The sequence below is a fragment of the Equus caballus genome, chromosome 20 (assembly GCF_041296265.1).
Source record: "Equus caballus isolate H_3958 breed thoroughbred chromosome 20, TB-T2T, whole genome shotgun sequence".
Taxonomy (NCBI): domain Eukaryota; kingdom Metazoa; phylum Chordata; class Mammalia; order Perissodactyla; family Equidae; genus Equus; species Equus caballus.
The window spans coordinates 8,193,237-8,206,729 of NC_091703.1; the positions used below are offsets into that span (position 1 = coordinate 8,193,237).

At 38.1% G+C, this 13,493-nt stretch overlaps 1 pseudogene; it reads right to left on the bottom strand.

The window, feature by feature from the left end:
- Nucleotides 1–565: 565 nt before the first annotated feature.
- The window catches only part of LOC111769271 (deoxyribonuclease-2-alpha-like), a 69,380-nt pseudogene continuing 56,452 nt past the window's right edge, over nucleotides 566–13,493 (bottom strand).

The window sequence follows — 13,493 nt, forward strand, 5'->3', positions numbered from 1 at the left end:
TTTTCTTCAGATAAATACCCAGAGGTGGAATTGCTGGATCATATGGTAGTTCTCCTTTTAGTTTTTTGAGGAACCTCCATGCTGTTTTCTATAGTGACTGTATGAATTTGCATTCCCACCAACAATGGACAGGGTTCTCTTTTCTCCACATTCTCACCAACACTTGCTATTTCTAGTTTTTTTTGTAATAGCCATTCTAACAGGTGTGAGGTGATATTTCATTGTGTTTTATTTTCCACCAATTTCCTTTTATTCCTCAATAACCTTGACTCAGGTGTTACAATTCACATTTTGCAAGTGAGTAGACTGAGCCACAGAGATGTTAAGGCCATAATTAAGGTCACACAATTAGGAAGGGTCTAAACTGGGGTTCAAAGTAAAGTCCAGACTGGCTCCTGAGCCATAGCTCTTGCATGCTCTGCTGGGCTTCCTGGAGAGAAGGGCCTGCTCTCCTCCCACAGGGCTCCCAGGCCCTCACCAGCAGCTGGGAGGCCTTTCAGAGGGCCGGCGGCTGGGTACACAGTGCACACAGGCCTGGTGCTCCTGTCTGAGATTCCGATTCGTTTCACCCACACAAGCCCAGGCCATTTAGGGGTTCACACCACTTGGAGTGGTCTTCTGTGGCCTTGAAGGTTGGCCCAGCTGGCCCGGGAAGGCTGTCTATGTCATGTCCAGCACATGCTGGACCCCAGAGCAGTTGGAGGAGGGGATGCCAGGAGAGTTTTGCCAGGACTGGACCTGCAGGCTGCTGCCAAGGGCTTCTGCCAACCAGCCGGAGTGCAAGTCACCTCCAAAGTCTCCAAATCTGGCAGAGGTCTGGAAGGTGGCCCCTGCCTTTGATGTAAGTGTTACACTGCTCTTCTAGGGTCCAATGGTGAACATGGTGGCCCTTGACCCCCTCCTCCAGGCTTGGGAATTCCTGGGTGAAGGCCTCTTCCAGCATGTGTCCATACATCAGGGGGTAGGTGTAGGTCAACTGTCTGCCTACATTCTAGAACTAGGTGAGGGAAAGAGACATACTCTAGGAGGCTAGCTGCATGCAGCAGAGGAGGCAGGTGCAGGGAAGTGCAGGATGCTATGGACCAGCCAGAAGCCCTGTTCTTCGTCCAGGAGCAACACATCCTTTGTGTGCCCCCAACTGGAAGAGTCCTGAGTTCTACTGGATATAGGCAGCTAGTCACTGTATAGTAGGAAGGTAAGCTGGCTGGCATTGTTCCAGTACAGCAGCAGCAGGCTGTGGCCCACAGCTTCCACTAAGCTGTTGATGATCCCAGAGCCATGGTGCCAGCCCCAAGTCCTCATCCATGTACTTATACAGCAGCCCCCTCTGCACTGCATCCCTGGGCCTGCTCTGGGCCCACAGCTTGTAGATGATAGTCCACAGGCTGCCTCAAGTCCCTGTTTCAGGTCAGTGCCCCTACAGTGGCCCACAACAGCACAACCAGGAGCAGTGGGCTCATCAGGGCCATGCGGCTAAGTTTGAGGAATCTGTGTTGGGCCCACGGGTGCCGGGTCATGAGTTGGGCCAGGCTACACCCCTGGTGACTTTCACTTCCCCAAATCCACCTGGGCACCTGGCTGGAACATCATGAGGATGGAGACTCCTCATTGTGGTTTTGATTTGCGTTTCTCTGATGATTAGCGATGTAGAGCATCTTTTCATGTACCTGTTGGCCATCTGTATGTCTTCTTTGGAAAAATGTCTATCCAGATCTTCTATTTTTTAATTGGATCGTTGGTTTTGCTATTGAGTTGTATTAGTTCTTTATATACTTTTGATATTATATCCTTACCAGATATACAATTTGCAAATATTTTATCCCACTCCATAGGTCACCTTTTCATTTCATTGATGGTTTCCTTTGCTGTATGGAAACTTTTTAATTTGATGCAGTCTCACTCATTTATTTTTGCTTTTGTTACTTTTGCTTTTGGTGTCAGGTTCAAAAACTCATCACCAAGACTGATGTCAAGGAGCTTACCACCTATGCTTTCTTCTAGGATTTGATGGTTTCAGGTCTTATGTTCAAATCTTTAATTCATTTTGAGTTAACTTCTGAGTATGATTTAAGATAGTGGTCCAGTTTCATTCTTTTGCATGTGGCTGTCCAATTTTAGCAAAAGCATTTACTAAAGAAACTATCCTTTTCCCTCTGTGTATTCTTGGCTCATTTTTCATAAATTAATTGACCAAATATGCATGGGTTTATTTCTGGACTCTCTACTCTGTTCTACTGATCTATATGTCTGTTTATATGCCAATACCACACTGTTTTAGTAACCAGAGCTTTGTAATATAGTTTGAAATCAGGGAGCACAAACATTTGGAAGTCAAATCACACACTCTTAACAAACTGATGTGTCAAAGAAGAAACCACAAGAGAAACTAGAAAATACCTTGAGATGAATGAAAACAAAAACACAGCATAACCAAACCTATGAGATGCAGCAAAAGCAGTACTAAGCAAGACATTTATAGCTATAAACAGCTACACTTAAAAAGAAGGAAGACCCCAAATCAATAACCTAACTGTATACCTTAGGTAACTAGAAAAAGAAGAGCAAAGTAAACCCAAAGCTAGAAGAAGGAATGAAGTAATAAAGATTAGAGTGGAGATAAATAAAACGGAGAGTAGATAAATAATAGAGAGGCTCAATGAAATCGCAAGTTGGTTCTTTGAAGAGAACAACAAAATTGGCAACCCTTTACCTAGATTGACTAAGACAAAAAGAGAGAAGACTCAAATTACTAAAATCAGATTCAGTGCAATTCCTATGAAAATAATATATTATTTTTATGCAGTGAAATGTACAAATACTAAAAGTGCACAGTTCAATTAGTTTTAACAAATGTGTCCATCTGAGCAATCCACACCCTTGTCTAGACGAGAAAATTTCCATTCACCCCAGAACGTCCCCAGTGTCCCCTCTTGGTCAATTGCGACCACATCCTGCATTCCAAGCAACAATTTTCATATTCCTTTCACCTGAGTTTAGTTTTACCAGTACTTAAACTTCTCATTAACAGAATCATGCAGAAACCTCTGTTTTCAGCTTTTTTCATTCAATGTTTTTTAGGTTCATGAATGCTGTGCATGTGTTATTAATTCATTCCCTTTTATTTATGAATAGTATTCTGTTTTATAAATATACTATAGTTTATTTGCATGCACTTTTATTGATAAATATTTAGTTTTTTCCAGTTTCTAGCTAATGTATATGAAGCTGCATGAATGTTCTTGTACAAATCTTTTTGAGATATATTTACATTTCTCGAGTAAATACCTAAAAGTATAATATCTGAGTGATAGGGTACTTGTGTTTTGTTGTTTTTTTTTTAACTTTGCAAGAAATTTGTAAACTATTTTCTCAAGTAGTTACATAAGTTTACACTTCCACTATCAATGTATGAGATTCCCATTGCTCCATATCCTCATGAACATTTAGTATTTTCAGTCTTTTTATTGTTAGCCATTGTATGGCTCTTTAGCACTATATGTTGTGGTTTTAATGTGCATTTCGGATGACTAACAATGCCGAGCATTTTTAAATATGCTTATTTGCTACCAATACGTCTTTTTTGTTAAATGTCTGTTCAAATTTTTGCCCAATTTTATTTGATTGTTTTCTTATTGTTGCGTTGTAAGATTTTATATATATATGTGTGTATATATACAGATATGTATACATATATAAAAATATATGTGCATACTCTACATACAAGTCTTTTGTTAGATATGTGTATTGAGAATATTTTGTCCAGTCTGTGGTTTTACTTTTTGTTTTTTGTTTGTCTCTTGAGGAACATAAATTTTTCAATTTGATGAGTTTAATTTCAATAGTTTATATCATGGATAGTGATTCCTGTATCCTGTTAAAAAAATCTTTGACTTCCGAAGGTCACAAAGATATTCTCTTATGTTTTGTTCTATAAATTTATGTTTATCTTTCATATTTAGGTCTATGAAATACCTAGAATAAATTTTTGTGTATGGTGTGAGGTGAAATTTCCATACTTTTTTCAGTTGGTCCAGCACCATTTGCTGAAAAGGCTTTTTCCCTCTTTGAATTGCTTTGGTGAATCTATCAGAGATCAACTGATCACACACATGACGGTCCATTTCTGGACTCTTTATTCTGTCACATTGACTGATTTTCATGTTTTTATATAACTATCACAATGTCATAATTACTGTAATTTTAGCATAAGTAGTGAATTCACACAGTATAAGTGCTCCAATTCTATTTTTCTCAAGATTGTTTTCACTATTCTAGGTTCTTTGAATTTCTTTGTGAATTTTAGAATCAGTTTTCTAATATCTATGGAAATTGATTAAGATTGCATTAAAATTTTACATCAAATTGGGAAGAATTGACTTCTTGATATTGTTGTCTTCTATTCTGTAAATATATCTTTCCATTTATTTGTCTTCTAAAATTTCTCTCATCAATGCTGTACAACATTTTCAGTGTATAAGCCTTGCGTATATTTGATTAAATTTATCCTTAATGATTTTCTGTTTTTTATACTATAGTAGATGCTATTTTCCAATTATTGATACATAATATATAGAAACATAGTTAAGTTTTATATATTGACCTTGTATCCTGTAACTTTGTTGAATTCAATTTTTTTTTTAGTTCTTGGCATTTCTTCTTATAGATTTCTTAGGACTTTTCACAGGAGAATGATATGATCCATAAATAAAGATAATTCACTTCTTTCTTTCCAATCTGTGCCTTTTATTTCTTTTTCTTGCTTTGTTACACTGGCTAAGATCTCCAGTACAATTTAGAATAGAAATGATGAAAGCAGACATTCTTGGAATATTCTCAGTCTTGGAGGTAGGGTTGTGTATTTAATCTTTCACTATTAAGGATGATGTTAGAGATCTCGTCAAGATGGTGCTGTGAGCAGACGTTGAACTCACCTCCTCCCACGAACACAACCAGGTTACAACAATTTTGGGAAGAATCACCCTGGATTGAAAACTGAAAGCTGGATAAAAAGAACCCCCACGACAAGGGACAGTCCTGACGAAGGCAGAAGAGGCAGTAACTCTGGCCAGAGAGGAAAAAAGCCACCTTCGGGAGCAGCAGAGCTTCTCAGCTGGCCAGGTGGGAGCCACCCTAAGGTACGAGCCCTCCCTGGAGGAGTGAGGTCCGGAGCAGGGGCAATACTACTATAAACATCCCTCAGACTCAGCCCAGTTGAGACAGGGGTCTTACTGTCTGGCTTTGTTGGCTATTAACTGCAGCGAGGACACCCCCAGAAAACTATCTCCAAAAGCCGAAAAGATCTGGGTCTTAAAGGGCCCACGCACAAACTCACTCATTGCAGCAACCTGAAATCACCAGAGAGAAGGCTGACTGTCCTTTGGTGAAACGAGACTCACCTGGTGGGCTCTGGGGGCACCTTGGTGAGAGGAGGGTCCTCTCCAGAGACTGAGACATTGGTGGGGGCCATTGTTCTGAGCTGGTCCAGGCATGCTGACACCGACACCAGTGGGGGCCATTGAGGAGCATCCCTTGGGCTGTTAGCCCAGGGGTTTGCCACACCCACTACAGCACAGATTAATCCAGTTCAGCCAGGGCAGGCAACCCGCCCTAGGGACTGGCCCCGCCTAACAGCAAGCCCTCAGGCTACTTTTCAGCCTGCATTGACTGAGTGCCGTGATCCTCTACAGGCAGGCAAGGGTGTCTGCCTCTGTGGGGCAGGGCCTGTGAGAGGACCAGGTGAACTGTGGGGAGCATTGGGGGAGGCGGGGGCCTCTGCCGTGTGGCGTTGGGGTATGCTCCAGGGGGTTGAGAAGTGTGCATGGACCAGGACTGTGTTGACAGTGTATGTGGTCTGGTGGGGGGTGAGGCTTATCAGCGCAGAAGACTTGTGCTTCACAAATAGCCATAAAAAGGATCAGCCCCACCTTCCAAAGCATGAAACAATTGAGTGCCCCCATGGCAAGGGCTAGGCCCACTCAGCTGCACTCCTAAGAGAATTGACAACAGCCTTGTTGACCTCAGGCCTATCACAACTGTACGCCCCTGAGCCTGGTAACCAGCTACACTGGGTGCCAACCCAATTAAGAGGACAACTGCAATAAGAGTGTACTGATAGACTTTGTAGCCAACAGTGCTGAGGCCCCTCCAAACCGGATTTACAAACAGCTAGCCAGGGAAGGAAAGATTAGACTCCCTGGGTACCTGTAGTGGGAGCAACCCTGCCACAGCAGAAGAACACAAGTAGCCCACAAAGGGGTCACTCCTGGTTCTTATGGACTGGTGATGAGAGGGAAGCACACTGCTGGGCCTCAAAAGGCATCTCATACATAAGGCCACTTCTCCAAGATCAGGACACGTAGCCAACTCACCTAGTACAAAGAAAATAGCACAAAGAGGCATAATGAGGAGGCAAAGGAATACTTTCCAAGCAAGGGAACAGTACAAAACCCCAGAAAAAGAACTAAGTGAAACAGAAACTAGCGACCTACTCGACAAAGAATTCAGACAAAATATAATGAGGATGCTCACGGACATGTGGAGAAGAATGGATGAACACAGTGAGCACATCAGCAAAGAACTGTAAGATATTAAAAAAAAAATCAGAAATGAAGAACACAATACTCGAAATGAGAAATTCACTAGAGGGACTCAATAACAGAGTAGAGGAAGCAGAAGAACGGATCAGCAAGCTAGACGAAAGACTAGAGGAAATCACCCAAGCAGAAGAGAAAAGAGAAAAAAGAATTAGACAGAATGAGAACAGTGTAAGGGAACTCTGGGACAATATCAAGCATGCTAACATTCAGATGATAGGTGTCCCAGAAGGAGAAGAGAGAGACAAAGGGGCAGAAAATTTATTTGTCGAAATAATAGAGGAAAATTTTCCTAACCTGAGGAAGGAAACAGACATCCAAGTTCAGGAAGAACAGAGAGCTCCAAACAAGAGAAGCTCAAAGAGGCCCACACCAAGACATATTATAATCAAAATGTCTAAAATTAAAGACAGAGAGAATCCTAAAAGTAGCAAGAGAAAGGCCACAAGTGACATATAAAGGGAAGCCCATCAGGCTATCAGCAGACTTCTCAGTCAAGACCCTACAAGTGAGAAGAGAATGGCACAACATATTTAAAGTGTTAAAAGTAAAAAACCTACAACCAAGAATACTCTATCCATCAAGGCTGTCATTCAGAATGGAAGGAGAGATAAAGAGCTTCCCAGACAAGCAAAAATTAAAGGAGTTTATCACCAAGAAACCAGTTCTGCAAGAAATGCTGAAGGGACTTATTTAAGTGGGAAAGCAATGACCAAAAATAGAGATAAAAAAAAATTATCAAAAAAACCCAAAACAACAACAACAACAAAAAACAGGCAATAAAATCACTTGTAAGGTAAAAGTATAGTAAAGGCAGCAGATCAACTACCTGTGAAGATAATATGAAGGTTAAAAGACAAATGTACCAAAATTACCTATTTCAATGATAAGAGGGTAACGGATAGACACACACTAAACAAAAGACTATATATGATGTGAAAAACATATAATGTGGGGAAAGAGGTCAAGCTAAAGAGTCTATCTACTCAATATAGACTGTTATATACATAGTATATTAAATAGGATCCTCATGGTAACCACAAACCAGAAACCTATAATAAGCAGGAAAAAAAGTAAAAGAAAAGAAATCAAGCATATTACTAAAGATAGCCATCAAACCACAAGGGAAGAGAGCAAGAGAAAAAGAAAGGAACTGAGAGGAACTACTAAAACACCCCAAAAAAAGAAAAAGTGACAAAATGGCAATAAATACATATTTATCAATAGCTACTTTAAATGTCAATGGACTAAATGCTCCAATCAAATGCCATAGGGTGGCCAACTGGATAAAAAAACAAGATCCATGTATATGCTGCATGCAAGAGACACACTTCAGACCCTCAGACACTCACAAACTGAATGTGAAAGGATGGAAAAAGATATTCCATGCAAATGGCAAAGAAAAGAAAGCAGGAGTAGCAATACTTATATCAGACAAAATAGACTTTAAATCAAAACTGTAATACGAGACAAAGACGGGCACTACATAATGATAAAGGGAACAATCCAACAAGAAAATATAACACTTGTAAATATCTATGCACCCAACATAGGAGCACCTAAATATATAAAGCAATTATTAACAGACATAAGAGGAGAAATAGACAGTAACACAATAATAGTAGGGGACTTTAACACTCCACTTACACCAATGGATAGATCAACCAAACAGAAGATCAATAAGGAAACACTCGCCTTAAAGGACACATTAGACCAGATGGACTTAGTAGATATATACAGAACATTCCACCCAAAAACCACAGAATACACATTCTTTTCAAATGCCGATGGAACATTCTCCAGGATTGATCACATATTAGGCCACAAAACAAGTCTCAATAAATTTAAGAAGATCAAAATAATACCATGCATCTTTTCTGACCACAAAGGTATGAAACTGGAAATCAACTACAGAAAGAAAACCAGAAAAGCCACAAAAATGTGGAGATTGAACAAAATGCTACTGAACAATGATTGGGTAAATGAAGAAATCAAAGAAGAAATCAAAAAATTCCTGGAGACAAATGAAAATGAAAACACGACATGCCAAAATCTGTGGGATACAGCAAAAGCGGTTCTACGAGGGAAGTTTATAGCAATTCAGGCCTACCTCAACAAAGAAGAAAAATCCCAAATAGACAATCTAAAAGCACACCTAAAGGTACTGGAAAAAGAACAACAAACAAAGCCCAAAATCAGCAGAAGCAAGGAAATAATAAAAATCAGAGCAGAAATAAATGAAATAGAGACTAAAAAAACAATAGAAAAAATTAATGAAACCAAGAGCTGGTTCTTTGAAAAGATAAGCAAACCTGACAAACCCTTAGCTAGACTCACCAAGAAAAAAAGAGAGAAGCCTCAAATAAATAAAATCAGAAATGAAAGAGGAGAGATTACAATGGACACCTCAGAAATACAAAAGATAATAAGAGAATACTATGAAAAGCTATATGCCAATAAACTGGATAATCTAGAAGAAATGGATAAATTCTTAGATAATACAACCTTCCAAAACTGGACCAAGAAGATGTAGAAAATTCGAATAGACCAATCACCAATAAGGAGATTGAAACAGCAATCAAAAACCTCCCAAAAAATAAAAGTCCAGGACCAGATGGCTTCCCTGGTGAATTCTACCAAATTCAAAGAAGACTTAATACCTATCCTTCTCAAAGTCTTCCAAAAAATTGAAGAGGAGGGGAGCCTTCCTAGCTCATTCCATGAAGCCAACATTATCCTGATACCAAAACCAGACAAGGACAACACAAAAAAAGAAAATTACAGGCCAATATCACTGATGAACATTGATGCAAAAATCCTCAACAAAAGACTAGCAAATCAAATACAACAATACATTAAAATATCATCCATCATGATCAAGTGGGTTTCATTCCAGGGATGCAGAGATGGTTCAACATCCGCAAATCTATCAACGTGATACAGCACATTAACAAAATGAGGAATAAAAATCACATGATCATCTCAATAGATGCAGAGAAAGCATTTGATAAGATACAGCATCCATTTATGATAAAAACTCTAAGCAAAATGGGTATAGAAGGAAAATACCTCAACATAATAAGGGCCATATATGACAAACCCACAGCAAATATCATTCTCAATGGAGAAAAACTGGTTCCTGTCCTCTAAGAACAGGAACCAGACAAGGATGCCCACTGTCACCACTCTTATTTAACATAGTATTGGAAGTCTTAGCCAAAGCAATCAGGCAAGAAAAAGAAATAAAGGGATCCACATTGGAAAAGAAGAAGTGAAACTGTCACTCTTTGCAGACGACATGATTTTATATCTAGAAAACCCTAAAGAGTCCACTAAAAATCTTTTAGAAATAATAAAGGAATACAGTCAAGTTGCGGGAAACAAAATCAATGTACAAAAATCGGGTGTGTTTCTATACGCTAACAATGAAGTAGCAGAAAGAGAAATTAAGAATACAATCCCGTTTATAATTGCAACAAAAAGAATAAAATAGCTAGGAATAAACTTAACCAAAGAGGTGAAAGATCTGTACACCGAAAACTATAAAACACTGTTGAAAGAAATCGAAGAAGACACAAAGAAATAGAAAGATATTCCATGCTCTTGGATTGGAAGAATTAACATCTTTAAAATGTCCATACTTCCTAAAGCAATCTATAGATTCAACGCAATCCCTATCAAAGTTCCAACAACATTTTTTACAGAAATAGAACAAAGAATCCTACAATTTATATGGAACAACGAAAGACCCCAAATAGCCAAAGGATTCCTGAGAAAAAAGAGCAAAGCTGGAGGTATCACACTCCCTGATTTCAAATTATACTACAAAGCCATAGTAACCAAAACAGCATGGTACTGGCACAAAAACAGACACAGAGATCAATGGAACAAAACTGAGAGCCCAGAAGTAAACCCACATGTTTATGGACAGCTAATATTCGACAAGGGAGCCAAGAGCATACGATGGAGAAAGGAGAGTCTCTTCAATAAATGGTGTTGGGAAAACTGGACAGCCACATGCAAAAGAATGAAAGTAGACCATTCCCTTACACCATGCACAAAAATCAACTCAAAATGGATTAAAGACTTGAATGTAAAACCCGAAACCATGAGATTTCTAGAAGAAAACATAAGCAGTATGCTCTATGACATTGGTCTGAGCAGCATATTTTCAAGTCCCATGTCTGACCGGGCAAGAGAAACAAAAGAAAAAATGAACAAATGGGACTACATCAAACTAAAAAGCTGCTGCACAGCAAAGGAAACCATCAACAAAACGAAAAGACAGCCTAACAATTGGGAGAAGATATTTGCAAACCATATATCAGATAAGGGATTAATATCCAAAATATACAAAGAACTCATACAGCTCAACAACAAAATACCAACAACCCAATTAGAAAATGGGCAAAAGATCTGAACAGAGATTTCTCCAAAGAAGATATACAGATGGCCAACAGGCATATGAAAAGATGCTCAACATCATTAGCTATCAGGGAAATGCAAATAAAAACTACAATGTGGTATCACCTCACTCCGGTCAGAATGGCTATAATTAACAAGACAGGAAACAACACATGTTGGCGAGGGTGTGGAGAGAAAGGAACCCTTGTTCACTGCTGGTGGCAGTGCAAACTGGTGCAGCCACTATGGAAAGCAGTATGGAATTTCCTCAGAAAATTAAGGATAGATCTACCACATGATCCAGCTATTCCACTGCTGGGTATTTATCCAAAGAGCTTGAAAACACAAAGGCATAAAGATACTTGCACCGCTATGTTCATTGCGGCATTATACACAATAGCCAAGACATGGAAGCAACCTAGGTGCCCATCAAGGGACAAATGGATAAAGAAGATGTGGTATTTATACACGACGGACTACTACTCAGCCATAAGAAATGACGAAATCTGGCCATTTGTGACAACATGGATGGACCTTGAGGGTATTATGCTGAGTGAAATAAGTCAGAGGGAGAAAGTCAAATACCATATGATCTCACTCATAATTAGAAGATAAAAATGACACAAAAAAACACCACATAGCATTGGAGATTGGACTGGTGGTTACCATTGGGGAATGGGGGAGGGGGGAGGGCAAAAGGGGTGATTAGGCTCACATTTGAGGGGATGCACTATATTTAGTGTCCGAGTGGTGAACATGATGTAATGTATACAGAATTCGAAATATGATGTACACCCAAAAATTAAAATTAAAATTAAATTAAAGAAAAAAGAAAAGAAAAGAAAAGGATGATGTTATTTTTCAGGTTTTCACAGATATCCTTTATCAAGTTGAGGAAGTTTCATTCTAATTGTCTGAGAATTATCATCATGAATGAGTTTTGCATTTTGTCAAATGCTTTTTCTGCATCTCTCAAGATGATCATATTGTTTCCTTTACTTTGTTAATATGGTGAATTGTATTGTTTTATATTCAAATGTTAAAGTATTAATACTTGAGAATCATAGATGTTCATAGATATTATCCTTTATGTATGTTTCTGGGCTTAATTTGCTAATGTTATGTAAATGATTTTTGCAATGTGTTCATGAGCATATTGGTCTATAGTTTTATTTTATTGTAACATCTTTATCTGGTTTTGATATCAGGGTTATGATGTCTGATAAAATAAGTTAGGAACTGTCCTATCATTTTCTGGCCTGAAAGAGTGTTTTATAAGCTTGGTATTATATCTTCCTTAAATATTTGAAAATATTCACCAGTAAAGCAATCTGAGCCTGAAGTTTTATTTGTGGAAATGTTTTTAATTACAAGTTCAATTTCTTTGCAAGATGCAGTGCTATTCAGATTTTCTATTTCTTTATGTGTTCATTTTAGTAAGTTATATCTTACAAGATTTTTGTACACTTGGGTTGTCTAATTTATCTGCATAAAGTTGTTCATAATATCATCCTACCTTTCTAACGCCTTTAGTATCAGTAGGAACTTCCCTTCTTAATTCCTGATACTGACAATCTCCTCTCTCTTTTTATTCTTGATTAGTCTACCTAGGAGGTTATCAATTTTATTCAGCTTTTCCAAGAACCAACTTTAGGTTTGCTTGATTTTTTTTTATTGTTTTTCTGTTTTCTATTTTATTGTGTTTTGCTCTTTATTATTTTCTTCCTTATACTTACTTCAGTTTAATTTGTCCCTTTTTCCTAAATTCTTAAAGTGAAAGTTTAGATCATTGATTTTAACATATCTTCTTTTCTAATATAAACATTTAAAGCTATAAATTTATTTCTAAGTTCTGCTTTGCTACATATCACATATTGTAATGTTGCTGTTTTGGCTCAAATGTAATCTTTTCTTTTACCAGGGGATTATTCAAGATAAATTATTAATTTCCAATTATTTGGGGATCTTTTTAGAATTTTTTGTTATCGATTTCTAGTATACTTTCATTGTGGCCAGAGAATATATTCTGTTGTTTTCAATCCTTTGAAATGTACTGACACTTGTTTTATAGGCTATCTTGTTGTATAAATCTGTCATGATGAACGTTGCATGTGCACTTGAAAAGAACATATTCTGAACATCTTGCATCTACTGATCTATAAAATCCAGCTAGATTAAGCTTCTCAATAAAGTTGTTCAAAATTCAGTCTACCTTTTCTATCAAATATTGATGAGGAGTTTCCAACTGTAATGGTGGATTTGTCTATTTCTTCCTTTGGTTCTGTCAGTTCTTCCTGAATGTATTTTGAAACTGTTTTATTAGATGTGTGCACATTTAGGATTGTTACGTCTTCTTGAAGAGTTGGCCTTCTTATTGTTATGAAGCGTCCCTCCGTATTCTGGTAATACTTCTTGTACTGAACTTCATTTACTCTGATATTAATATAACCACTCCAGCTTTCCTATACTTAGCGTTTTCATGGTAAATATTTTTCA